At 47.5% G+C, this 13804-nt stretch overlaps 1 pseudogene; it reads right to left on the reverse strand.

Moving 5' to 3' along the window:
* Nucleotides 1-10442: 10442 nt before the first annotated feature.
* Nucleotides 10443-13082, reverse strand: LOC130417079 (uncharacterized; annotated as a pseudogene).
* Nucleotides 13083-13804: the final 722 nt, after the last annotated feature.

Here is a 13804-nt window from a genome sequence, read left to right on the forward strand (position 1 = left end):
CACAGGACAATGAAACAAGAGGATGTTTTATAGGGAGACAAACACAGGATGATAGATAGGGACCAGGTGACACAGATCAAATACTAAGGGGAAGCTAATTAACACAAACTAGGAAACAGGAGGGTAGAAACGATGACGCGACTCGGGGAGAGTATGGAAGGCCACAAGGTCACAAACATCTCTCCCCACATGAAAAAAAGGATTCTGTATGATTCCACCCCTAAACCAAGAAATACCTGACAAGGAGAGGTGAACCATGACAGAACCCCCGCCTTAAGGAGCAGCAACCTGATGCTCCTCAAAGGCACGAACAAGACATGGCAGACTGGGACAAAGACAAGACTAAACAAAACATGGAGAACAAGATCAGGGGAAGGCAGGTAAGAACAAACAATGGGTTGGGGTGGGACAATAAAAATAACATACAAGGGAGGGGGGGGTGGGGCAAGACAAAAGTTCAAGGGGAGTGGAGCAAAAGGGGTGGGACAGGGCGGGAGAGTCTCAACCCGGGGTGGCGCTCGGGAGCGCGAAGCCCCAGAGGGCTTGAAACGAGCTCTGGGCAAAACCATCCTTCTCCCCGGCTGGACTGTCGGGCTGTGACCCGGCTGGACTACAGGGCTTGACGCCGGCTGCTGGGACGGCTGGACTACAGGGCTTGACGCCGGCTGCTGGGCCGGCTGGAATACAGGGCTTGACGCCAGCTGCTGGACCGGGCTTGGCGCCGGTTGCTGGGGAGAATCCGCGGCCGGGCTGGCCGCTCGGACCGTCACATCCCCACGGCGCTCTGGGCCTCCGGACTCGGGACTTTGGGGCTTGACACCTCCGGACTCGGGGCCTCCGGACTCGGGACTTTGGGGCTTGACACCACCGGACTCGGGACCACCGGAGTCTCTTTCTCTTAGACCGGCTCACAGGGGGTGTTGCCGGCTGCAGAGAACCGGTGGGAACCTCTGCTGACCCCGCACTTGAGTCGGACGGGGAGTCCCACGACTCGCGCCTTCCCTGCTTGCCAGTGAGGCTGGTTGACGGTGAAGAGGGTGCGGGAGGTGAGGAGAGGCCCGAGACCCCGATCTGCAGGACCTGGTCCTCCGGGATGGTGACCAGCCCTGTGGGAGAACTCTCCCTGGAGGCATCCCTGGAACACTCTCGATCCAACAACGTCTGGAGTGTATCCACGAAACCTAGGGGTTTCAGCTGCCGCATCTCAGCAGGTCCTAGGGGTTCATCAAGGCAGCTATTCAAAATTATCTTTAGCTCTGCCTCGTTGAACCCCGAGGACTGCGCTGACGCCAGGAAGTCCATGGCAAAGTCCTTCACGAACTTCCCGTTCTGCTTGAAACCAAACAAGGTATGGGCTTGGCAGGATCTTGGACCATCCATCGGTTCGACCGTAACTTTCTGCTGGGTTCAGTACGGGCAGGTTGTTCTGTCACGATATAGACAGGGGAGAAGAGAACCCAATTGCAGGCAAGCACGACACAAGATGGTTGGTAGGGGTAACAGGGATTTATTAACAATAAAGAACACCACAAAAACGGGCTAAACAAAACCCACACTGGGGAAGAACAAGACAGGGTAAATAATAATGTATACAAGGAGACTCACTAACTAAAACTAACAAAACAAACACTGGATATGACACTGAACTAACACGAGCAAGATAAGATGCACAGGTATATCGACGGCTACATACAACGAACCAGCACAGGACAATGAAACAAGAGGATGTTTTATAGGGAGACAAACACAGGATGATAGATAGGGACCAGGTGACACAGATCAAACACAAAGGGGAAGCTAATTAACTAGTGGTGGGCCGTTAACGGCGTTAACGCAGTGAGACTCTCATCGCGCAATAAAAAAAATGTCGCCGTTAATCTATTCTCAAAGTTGGGTTGGGAGCTGGGTCTATACTACGCAAGCTATGATGACTTTCACCTTGATATTTTAGCGCGGATGTATACCAGCTTAACTGCACTGTACGGTGCGAGAACGAGATTTTTCAACTCGCGTCATTCGCGGAAGCAGAAGCCGCCTCATCATCTCATAACCAGGGCTTCATTCGCGCGATTCGCGCAGCAAGTAGGTCTATTGGCTCTTTGCATTAACACATGAATCACTCGCGCTTGAAACGCCATTCGCGTTTGGTCTGAACACAACATAACGTTACTGTGAAATTACCACATCAAACGTGACGTGCTAACATGGATGCAGCTATGAAGCCGCCGGGTTTGCTTCAGGGAATATTAATTTTTAAGAAGCTTCCCAATAGAAACATCGACAAGACTAAGGTTGTTTGCACCTTGTGCAATGTGGAATTGGTTTAAAAAAAAAACTTTCTCTCAACAGGTAGTGGTCTAGCTTTAGTTGAAACCAGTAACTTTGTATTGAGATCTAATGTATTATGGCTCCTGTATGACATATCGCTTGTTGCTCCCTCACTCTTTTTAAGTCGCTTTGGATAAAAGCGTCTGCTAAATGACTAAATGTAAATGTACTGTAGGAGCTCTTCCAGTCTCAAGTACCACCTAAACGCAAATCATCCCTTAGCTAATGCGGAAGTAAACACAAGTTCATCTTATTGAACATAATTTAATTTTCATCACCAATTATCATAGTAGAACAGCTTTCTCAAGCAGTTTGTGATGCATTTTGGAAACAGGAGATGAGCCCCTGGTCTAATGCGCCACCTGGCTTGAGAAACCCGTTCTCAAAGACTTACTTTTAGTCATTATTTGGGTAGCACACATATTCTGAATGCCTTCGGCAGAATTCAAATGAGCCATTTTAATCTAGTTTTAAAAAAATAATCTATGCCCACCACCATAATTAACACAAACTAGGAAACAGGAGGGTAGGAACGATGATGCGACTCGGGGAGAGTATGGAGGGCCACAAGGTCAAAAACATCTCTCCCCACATGAAACAAAGGATTCTGTATGATTCCACCACCAAACCAAGAAATACCTGACAAGGAGCGGTGAAACCATGACACACTGCCCCAGGATGTGGGAGACCGATTCCAATCTCGATAAACAGAGCTTGCATGAGGCTGTTGTTTTGGGCCTGCCTGCGAGTCAGACTCAGCTGTTGGGTAAACATTCGCTCGTACCTGCAGCACCGCAATGAAGAAGCACTCGGTGAAGCCTTTTTGCATTTCCAGCCAGCTGTTGCTTGCCAGGCAACCTTTGAATCTGGCTCTTAAATCTATCCCTTTGCCATAAACCGGCAACTCTGTACATTTTCGGAATTCATCGGCCCTCCAGTCACACAGCCATGGCCTTCTTTTTCTTGTTGTTTGTTGCCAGACGCTTGTATGTTGATTTACGAAAAAGGCAGAAGTTAAGTGAAGTCCTTGTGAAAAGGGCCTATTAAGGCACTAAAGAGCTGCCGAGTTTAATCAGGTGTTTTAAATAGGGAGACACCTAAACATTTTGAAAGAATGGGTCAGAGAACTGGAGTTGAAAAACACTGTACTACGGTAAACGCTATAGTAGATTATTACTATCAAATGATGATATTATCACCATATTGAGCTTTATTTGCAACAACACCGAGACCTTATTAGTAAACAAAACGAAGAGAGAATCATTTCTCTGAATTTATTTTACTCCCAACATCAATCTATACCAGGGGTGTCCAAAGTCAGTCCTGGAGGGCCTGTGTCCTACAAAGTTTAGCTTCAACCCTAATTAAGGTCTCACAAAGCAGACTAGAATCTTCCAAACAGTTGTGTTGAGCTAAACTCTGCAGGACTGTGGCCCTCCAGGGCCGACTTTGGACACCCCTGATCTATACAGTTAAGAATATTAGCAAATGGATATTGAGCTGGAACCTGACTTTACATTTAAATTAAATCGCAAATCAAATTTAAGTGGCAATTTCTGTCAGAAAAATCGCAATTACATTATTTTTCCAAAATCACACAGCCCTAATAGACACACAGGTCTATTCCAGAATCTGATGTGGAGTATATGAATATATGATATGGAATGAATGAAGTGTAAAAGTTCTTACCTTCACAATCAATGTCAGGTGTGCCAGGATTTCATTAATTCAGTGTAGAATATGGGGTAGAACAGGGGTTGCCATCTGTTGTCCATAAAACTACAAGCTCTCAGCAGGAGTCAAACCGGCGCCAGGTATTTTGGGTCAAATTGCCTTTTTTACCACATCCATCACTGACCAGGACAGATTCCAATACCCTCCCCTGGACATCAAAGGACCTTCGGGGAGAAGGTAAAAAAAGACACTCACCATATGGCAGAGAGACTGATACATTTCTTGTTGAATAAGTCCTCTTGTTCTCTCCTGAGTCACAAAATAATGGTTCGAAATGTATATCCACATTGTATGCTTGTCCCCATGTTATATGGCCTCACCTATAACCTCAAAAGCATATGTGTTTAGTTGTATTCTGTTTATATTTACATTCTTGTACAAACTAAAGGTCATTGTGTTTATAATCCTTTCAAGTTTCATATCTAAATGTTTCCCTCACCATTTCTTAAAAGATGGTGTATAGCACAGTAATGTATTTTATACTATACTGATTTGATCTTATTTCAAGATTATTAGAGCTTCAAAATTCCAGGCGACCATAAATGCAAATGAGCTAATAAGCCGGACAAAGAAGCATGTTTTCGAGCCCAAAATCATATCATCGCTTTGGACTTAACCCCAGACTTAAAACATCTGTGGACGGCGGAAACTTTGTCTGTTGGTATTTGCTATCACGTGTTCGCACACCTGTCGAGACAGCTTGGAGACAGCTTCTTCCGGCAGTTTGCTTCGGAAGTTTGTTCTACCTTCATCAGACAATCCGGTCCCAAGAAAGAATCCAACAGACTCCCCCGCTTGCTCTAAACCCATCAGGACTCTGAAACTTTGTTCACGTGCAACAGAACTTGTCCCAGCACACCCAAGAAGCCAATGCAAGTATATGATCTATTGCTTAATAGCTGCAATTTAAGCTTTTACCCCTTTAAATAAGGTGATTGTTCTTGATGGTTTATGCAGATGTGAATATCTGATGTAATACTGCCACTCTTTCCTTTATCTATTTCTTTCATTTCTTAACTGCTTTTACATTTCATGTTTGTTAATGTTAGTGTTTGTTATATGATAGTTGGTTGGTTTGTTTCCCTTTCAGTGTAGTCAATGACCTTCTTATTGCATCAGATAAAGGTAACATCACACTCTCAGTCCTGCTTGATTTTAGTGCTGCTTTCGATACTGTAGACCATAAAATACTATTAGATCGTTTACACAATTATACCGGTATTCAGGGATAGGCACTACAATGGTTCAGATATCAATATGTCCATTTAAATGGGAAATCATCAAATCTCACGAAAGTAAAATATGGATTACCTCAAGGATCGGTTTTAGGATCCTTGCTTTTGTCCATATACATGCTGCCCCTCTGCAACATTATTAAAAAACATGGAATTAGCTTCCACTGTTATCCAGATGATACTCGGCTATATATCTCATCAAGACCAGATGATTCCTTCAAACTATCCAAATTGGCAGAGTACATCAAAGACATAAAACATTAGATGACTAGTAATTTCCTTCTTTTAAACTCAACCAAAACAGAAATATTACTTATAGCACCAAATTCATGTAAACAGAATATCTCCGATTACAGCCTGCAAATTGAAGGCTGCACTGTTACTCCAACAAATACAGTTATAGACCTAGGCGATATATTAGACGGCAAACTGTCATTTACAAATCACATCTCAAATATCACAAAAACAGCCTTCTTCCACCTTCCACCTTGTTGCCAAATTACAAAATATTTTATGCAGAAAAGCTTATTCATGCATTTGTGACCTCAAGACTTGACTATTGTAATGCTCTACTAAGTGGTTGTCCTGTATCATCAATAAACAAACTACTGTTAGTTCAGAATGCAGCTGCAAGAGTTCTTACCAGACCAAGAAAATGCGATCACATAACCCCAGTTTTATCATCGCTTCACTGGCTACCACTAATTATCGTATTCATTTTAAAATTATTTTAATTACTTACGAAGCCCTGAACGGTTTAGCCCCCACTTACTTATCTGAGCTTTTATCAAATTACAACCTATCACGCTCTCTAAGATCTCAAAACTCAGGACTTTTGGTAACACCTAGAATAACTAAATCCACCAAAGGGGGTCGAGGTTTCTCATACGTAGCACCTAAACTCTGTAATAGCCTTCCTGATAATATTCGAGGGTCAGAGACACTCTCCCAATTTAAAGATCTAGATCTAGATCAAAGACACATCTTTTCACCCAATCTTTCACAATGCAGGGTTAATGAACAGCAGGTACGCTAATTATTCTCTCTCTGCCTCCGCCTCGGGATGCCCGTCCCGAGGTAGGGAGAAATTCCACCAGGTCCAGATGATCGACATATCCCCATCCCCAACTAGAGATTACGCCACCTACAACTGCAGACTGACTGACCATCCCAGTTCCATCTAAGGCAATTCCACCACCACCCAAGAGAAATACGACCATCAGACCATCCCAGATTAGTCCACTCCATCCCCAACCAAGAGCAAAGAAGGAGAACTTGTCACATTAATGCTGAAGTTACAATACTTGGTATTAATGCTAAACTGACATCACATGTCAGCAGTTTGAAGTTATAGCTGCATTCAGTGGCCCTGATTGGAGGTTCCTGGGTGGGTGTTTGTGGGGAGTGAGGGGGCTCGTTGGTTGTGGTTGGGGGGATTCATTTGCTGGGACTGTGTGGGTCTGGTTTTGTGGTCGATGTCAGACAACAGAGGAATAAAGTTATAACATGCCATTACTATTTTCCCTCGTGGTTCCTCTGTTTTCTGGTGTCGATCATGGGATGGGACCGGGTTGAACCTACACGGTTTTCGGCGAGTGGGACTTTCTGGGTTGCAGATGGTGTTCTCCTCCTCGTTGATATTTGTTCAGTGGTTTTTGGTCGGGGTCACTGAGTGCAGCTATGACACATCAGAGTGTATCTGGCCCTCCCGGCTGAGCCTGGTTTCTCCTGAGTTTTTATTTTGTTCATTAATCAATCATTGGAGTTTGGGTGTGGCTTCCTCACCGGGATACTTTTTTTATTTAATATTATTTATTATAATGATCTTACTTCTATAAACACCATACACTGTGCTGTGTTTTACCTTTGTGTTTCTCCTGTTTGCTCCTGTAAAGCTGCTTTGGCACAATGCACATTGTTAAAAGCGCTATATAAATAAACTTGAATTGAATTGCACTTTGTTCTTTTAAAGAGTGTAGATTTATTATAATATAATCATTACACAATCAGTGACTTAAAATGTTCATAAAACGGTGATAATATAAGCTATCGCAATCATTTCTGATGCAATTTATTTAAAAAAACACTTATCACGACAGGCCTAACTATGACATGGTAAGACTTTACAATAAGGTTCTACTTTTTCAAATTTGCTTAATGCATTAGCTAATATGAACAACACTTGTACAACATTTATTAATTTTAGTCTTTGTTAATTTCAACTTACACCATGATCTGGCTTACTTCGTCTGCATTTACATCTGAAAGACATCTACATAACAAAGTTTCCTCATCTGCAATACAGCTCGGAGATGTCTGCTTTCAGGCATCTTTTAGACATCTAGAAGATGTCTGTAAGATATGTATGATTTAGAATAGATGTAAAGCTGCTCTTTATAAGATGTTTAGCAGATGTTTTTACGCAGTAGATTTCCAGATCTTTATCAGACATATTAAAGATCTTCAGACGACTCTGAGAGGTATTGGAGATGAGCAAACTATGTACTGCGGATATAAATACAGATGTAAACTAACTTAAGCCAGGTGGAGTTTCCTATCTGGGTAATGAATAGATTTTTGTCATTAACAATTAAACAATAAAAAAAATCTAAAAAAATCAAATAGGATAAAATTGAAGCATTTATTTTACGTTTCACGTAGTTTGCTGACGGTCCCAAACCGTTCTAATCGTAAAATAGTCTGTATATGAGCGTGTATAAATCCCGGCTCATTAAAGCAGATATCATCAAAGAAACGTCATCTGTGTCGACTTCTCGTTTTAATAAATTACAAATTATCTTTTACTACACTGTTACTGTCATACACTTACAGTTGTGTTCTTTTGTGAATTCTTCTTTGACATAATTATTCAACCCCTTAAAGACTACCACTCTGAAGAACAGAGGTTCAATGAAGTGTTTTCAATCAGGTATTGAAAACACCTGTGGATATCAGGGAGCAGCAATAAAGCCTAATAAGCACCAATTAGGCAGCTTTAAAATGACTGTGATACTCAGCTCCTTCTAGACATTTACTGGTGTGGTCACAAACATGGTGAGGTCAAGAGAATGGTCCAGGAAGACAAGAGAACAGGTGATTACTCTTCACAGGAAGGGCAATGGCTATAAGAAGATTGCAAAGATGTTAAACATACCAAGAGACACCATAGGAAGCATCATTCGCAAATTCAAGGCAAAGGGCACTGTTGAAACGCTATCTGGTCGTGGCAGAAAGAAGATGCTGTCTTCGACAGCTCTCTCTTTCCGGTCGCTCCGAGGGCTCCCGTCTCCGTTGTCTCATCTCGTCGCTGTATACCCGAGGAAGGGGGAGGGAGCTTGCACAGTCGCGGGGGTACCCCCGGCCTGTGAGGGGTGAATGGGGTATGTAGTGGAGTAGGCGGGGCGAGACCGTGGTTCGAGTCCGGTGAGTAATTGTGAATTAGCGCCAGCTGTGCGCACACCGGGCTCGAATCACGTAGGAGATTGGGAGCATATAAGAGAACGAGTGACCGGACCGTCGAAGAGAGAGGACCGGGCCCGAACATATGTTAAGTTTATACTTATGTTCTTGTGATTTGTATTTATGTTTTGTTTGCCGGTGGTCGGCCGTGAGGGGCCGCCGGCATTTATTATTTCTGTTATTACATCAAGTGCAGTTGTGCTGCTTTACATCAACTGCACTTCTATTTCTAATTTGCTCTTATTCTTTTTATATATACAGTCACATTTTTTATCAATTTTATTGCTGTTTTACTGTTTCTTAAAATCTAAAGTTTTTGTGAAGACTTATTTCTTCCTGTCAATCGTTTTATGTAAAGCACTTTAAATTGCACTTGTGTATGAAATGTGCTATATAAATAAACTTGCCTTGCCTTGCCTTGCCTATTAAATGTCGACAAGATGGCCTTTCCCACAAAAGAGGGGGACAGTCCTTATAATAAAATAAGAAAGAAATGCTGTGGGGGGCCGAGGACTTGACGCCAGAAGCGAAAGCCACCGGGTGAGTGAGGAAACGATAAGAGTAGTGGTATTTCACCGTCGGCGCCAGCACGAGGCCGGGCCTCCCGCTTATCCTACACCCCTCATGTCTCTTCACGGTGCCAGACTAGAGTCAAGCTCAACAGGGTCTTCTTTCCCCGCTGATTCCGCCAAGCCCGTTCCCTTGGCTGTGGTTTCGCTAGATAGCAGGTAGGGACAGTGGGAATCTCGTTCATCCATTCATGCGCGTCACTAATTAGATGACGAGGCATTTGGCTACTTTCAGGGAGGACAAGCCAACAGCTCGAGTCCGTACCTGGACGGAAACGAGGGTGTCACTCCATTCCGGCAATGTTGTATGTAGGTGGCCGTCACCTATTCTACTGCGTAAATACTAAACCAGATTGCAGTTACTTACGTGTCATCGTATAGTGAATGTTTGCGCCGTGAATGGTACTTGCGGCAAAGGCACTGGGTGCCAATGATTCGTCATTCGCCACCGTTTTACTGGCGCGGGATGCGATGCCGAGAACTTATAATCATTACAAGATTCCCATCTGTCCCGCTCGACCGATACCTTTCCGGGCTTCCCCATCGCCTCTCTGCGTCTGCTCCCGGGCCTAGGAGGTAAACACATCACAACTTTAGTTCTGTCCCGATCCACCCATCTGTCCAGCTCGAACCGCTAGGCTCTATAGGCTGAGTGCGCCCCGGGATGAGCAGCCCGCCACGGTCCCCCCTCCTGCCAAGAGAGGGGGCTCTAGGACCAGACCGCCGACGGGGGGCGCACTACTCTACTCGCCGTGACCGTCCACCATTCGGTCACTGTGGGTCTGAGGCCCGATAGTTGGGTGCTATCGCATTGCCTCGGGCAAGGATTTGGCACGGCAAAGCGTCAACTAGTACCGATCCAGCACCTGCCTTTTAGCCCGATCGGCTCTCGGCCCGAGGGCCCTTATTCGCGCCATACACGACCCGGGGCCCCCTCCCCCCGAGGGGAGAGAGACACCCGAACCGCGCAGGGCACTGTGGACCCCCCGTACCGCGCCAACCGGCGGTCCCTCTGGTCAGCGCCCCCACGCCGCCGAACACGCCTTTGGCCCCAGCCCCCGACCTAGGGCCGGGGGCCAGAACCTCAGCGCCCCCAGCAACGAGGGAGGCCGCCATCCTAGAACCGGCTCACAGAAACAGGTTCAGACGCCCCATGGCCATGAAGGCCGGTTCCGGGTTCCTCCTCCAGGCGGAGCTCGAAATTGCCCGAGAGGCCGACACAGGGATGAGCGCCCTTACCCAATCTGCAGAAGAGACATAGCCCCCTATCTCCACGACCGACCCGGCCCAGACATCCCCCCGGCCTGGTTAGGGCGAGAGGTCCTCGGACCAAGAGGAGGGGCTGTAATACTACTCCGAGTTGCTCACCCAACAACTCTGACCGGGAGCAGGCTGAATGAGGAATGAGCGAACGCTCGCGCTCTGGGACGTACCATACCCAGGGCTTCCAAGACCCGCTCATTGGCAGCGTACCAAAGCCCCCGTGCCCCCAATGGGAACCCGAAGACCTGTACCTCTCTCACTCCCAGCACCAAGTCCAGTCGCCGTGACTCCCCGGAGGCAGTCACGAACGGCCATTCCCGATGGACCTCACATCCGAGGCCTTCAGCCTCGGTCGCCAGGAGACGACAGATCTTGTGGTGCCTCAATATCCGCATCAGTGGCACCCCGGGACACTGTCCCAGGATGTGAGATGCCGATTCCAACCTAGATGAACAGAGTCTGCACGAGGCTGTTGTCTTGGGCCTGCCTCTGAGTACTGACTCAGCCGTCGGGTACACGTTTGCTCTCACCTGCAGCGCCGCAATGAAGCAGCGCTCGGTGAAGGCTTTGTGTATTCTCAGCCAGCTGTTGCTCACCGTGCAACCCTTGAAGCACTGAACCGGCAGCTCTGTCCACCTTCGGAATTCATCGGTCCTCCAATCACACGGCCACGGGCAGGTGGGCGTCAGCGGGCAGGGCTCGTCTCCATTTGCGTTCACATTCCACAGTCCCAATTGTGGAATCTCATCTTCGCCCCCCCTGCCCTCAGCCATAGTCGCCTAAAGTGATCTTTTACCCAGTCGCTGGTGGAAAAGAAAAAAAGTGAAAAAGGTGAAAGAGTCCTCGAGGCCTGCCATTTGTAGGGCCGTACCCCCCAGAACCCATGGAGGACAGTCATTGATCGCGTACGAACCTCTACAAGGCCAGATGAGGAAGCCGAAGCATTTCCTTTGATTGACTCTCAGACCAGTATCTCGACAAAAGGAATCCAGTACCGCCATGTGATTTGCTATGCCCTTCCAGGACCCGCTTACCAGCACAAGGTCATCAGCGAACGCCAGACTCGAACTTACCAGTCCGCGTAAATCTGTTGGACCAGTTTTACCATGTGCAGGTCCACCTTGATCAACCCAAGAGCGACCAGAAGGTGCTCATGGGAGATTGAGTCGAACGCCTGAGCGAAGTCGATCGATACCACTGCGAGTGGGCTGCTGCACTCGGATTTGCAGTGTCGGATGAGGACCCGGAGAACCTCGATGTTCTCCGAACAGCCGCTTCGACAGAATCCTAGTAAACACCCGTAAAATCAGTGACCCAATGGTGATCGGCCTCCAATTGTCGATCTCCATGGTCCGCCTTGGGTCTGCCGACTTGGGTAGTAGTATCGTTCGACAATTAGTCAAGCGGGTAGGTACGACTCCGGTGATCCACCACATGTTGAACATGCGTGTGAGGGTCTCGCCCTCTGGGTCCCATTCGAGGATGTCCTGCTTTTTTACGCTATCGGGACCAGCGGCGGTATCTTTCTTCACCTGTTGAAGGCTACTCAGCACCTCCCCTTCCGAGATGAGCCCAGCCAGGAGTTCGTTGTTGGCCAGTTCCCCCGCCCTGAATTGACCCAACCCGCGGAAGACTGGCTGATCTTCCCATTTTCTCTTGTATGTTTGGTATATACAATGCAGAGAGATCGGACATCGCCTAAACATCAATCCATCCAAGATCTCCTCCGCCAAGCGGGTCGGGTCAGTACGGTACAAGTGCTGGCATCTGCGGTAGGCTTCCCTCCGGAGCTCGCTCTTACGTCGCCTACGCAGGACACTTCGGGGAGCCTGTTCTCTGACAAGTGGGTTGTCAAAAGAGGGACCGATGAACTCGCAGCAGGCTCAAGCGGCATTACTCCGTCCACAGAGGCATCTACTCTTGGACGCTTTGATGGGCTCGAAGCGCCCGGTTCGCTATCCACCAAGATCTCCGCGGTTCCTGTCTCCTCCGCCTCCATCAGAGGGCCGAACTTAGCCCATAGCTCCACGGCCCGCTTCCTCTTGCGTAAAACCGGGTGGACATGCATCTTGTGGATACTGCACCCCCTACGGGTCTCAAACGTGGTATCGCATGCCTCACACCGGACGGGACCCGGAGGTCTCGTCACGGGGTGGCCCTTGCACTTAGGGACGTGACACGCGATCAATTGAGACTTCAGAGATGTTTTCCCACACGAGACGCACATAAATCTAATCGGGACGGTATGGTGTCTGACCGAAGTGTGCTCCTTCAGCTGTGACAATGTCCCAATCGATTTTCCACATATTACACAACTTTGTGCCTTGAAAGGCAAGCAGATCACCATTCCGGCCGCATCCACTCGGGTGCTTCGAGAAACGACCATGGCAGAGTCGTTCCTTGGTTCGGCAACAGTTTGCACTGCTTCAGCGGGTTCGCTGGCATCACCGGTTGTACCAAGCTGGATAGCAGGGGCGCTCGGTGTTCCCAACATCGTGCCAGCCCTCTCACTAACAGGCGTGAGAATCACCGAGCACTCTCGTAGTCGTCCGTCAATTCCAGTATCGTTAATGCCTTGGCCACCGTCAGCACCATGCGCCCTGGCCAGGGGAGCATGGAGGGGATCTGGCTCTAATGAAGTCGCGCACCCCAACCCATACGCTTCTCCATGACAGCTTTTTTAACCGGGCGTCCTGTCATCCGGGATGGGTTTTTATCCTGTTTTATGGATAAAAGCGTCTGCCAAAGCACGACCGCCTCTATCGAGGCAGTCAATCAAAGAACATCCTGCTACGGTCAAAGAGTGTCACCTCTACCGCCTCAGGAGATGGAGGAGGAGAAAAACCATAGGTCCCTCCCGACCTCTTGCTCTGTTTCACCATGGAACTATCACGGTAGCCCAATCGCTTTAGAGCGTTTCTTCTTGACCCATATGCTGTTCCAAAGCCCGCCATAGCAGTGCAAGTTACGGCTGCGTTGTATGCCAGTCACCCTCGAGGATTGGACTCTGTTCCGCGTCACCGCTCTCAGACTCAACCGACCATTTTACGAGCGGGCTTTTTGATGTGATCTTCAAGCCCGCCCTCTGGCAAGTGGGTTATAAAGAGAGAGATCGATGAGCTCGCGACAGGCTCAGCGGCGACGGCACGTCCCCAAAATCATCTAAGCAAAACTCATCCAAGACCGGCGGAATTGTGCGTGCCTACAGACTTCGAG

This window comes from Triplophysa dalaica, unplaced genomic scaffold, assembly GCF_015846415.1.
Source record: "Triplophysa dalaica isolate WHDGS20190420 unplaced genomic scaffold, ASM1584641v1 Contig12, whole genome shotgun sequence".
Lineage (NCBI taxonomy): Eukaryota > Metazoa > Chordata > Actinopteri > Cypriniformes > Nemacheilidae > Triplophysa > Triplophysa dalaica.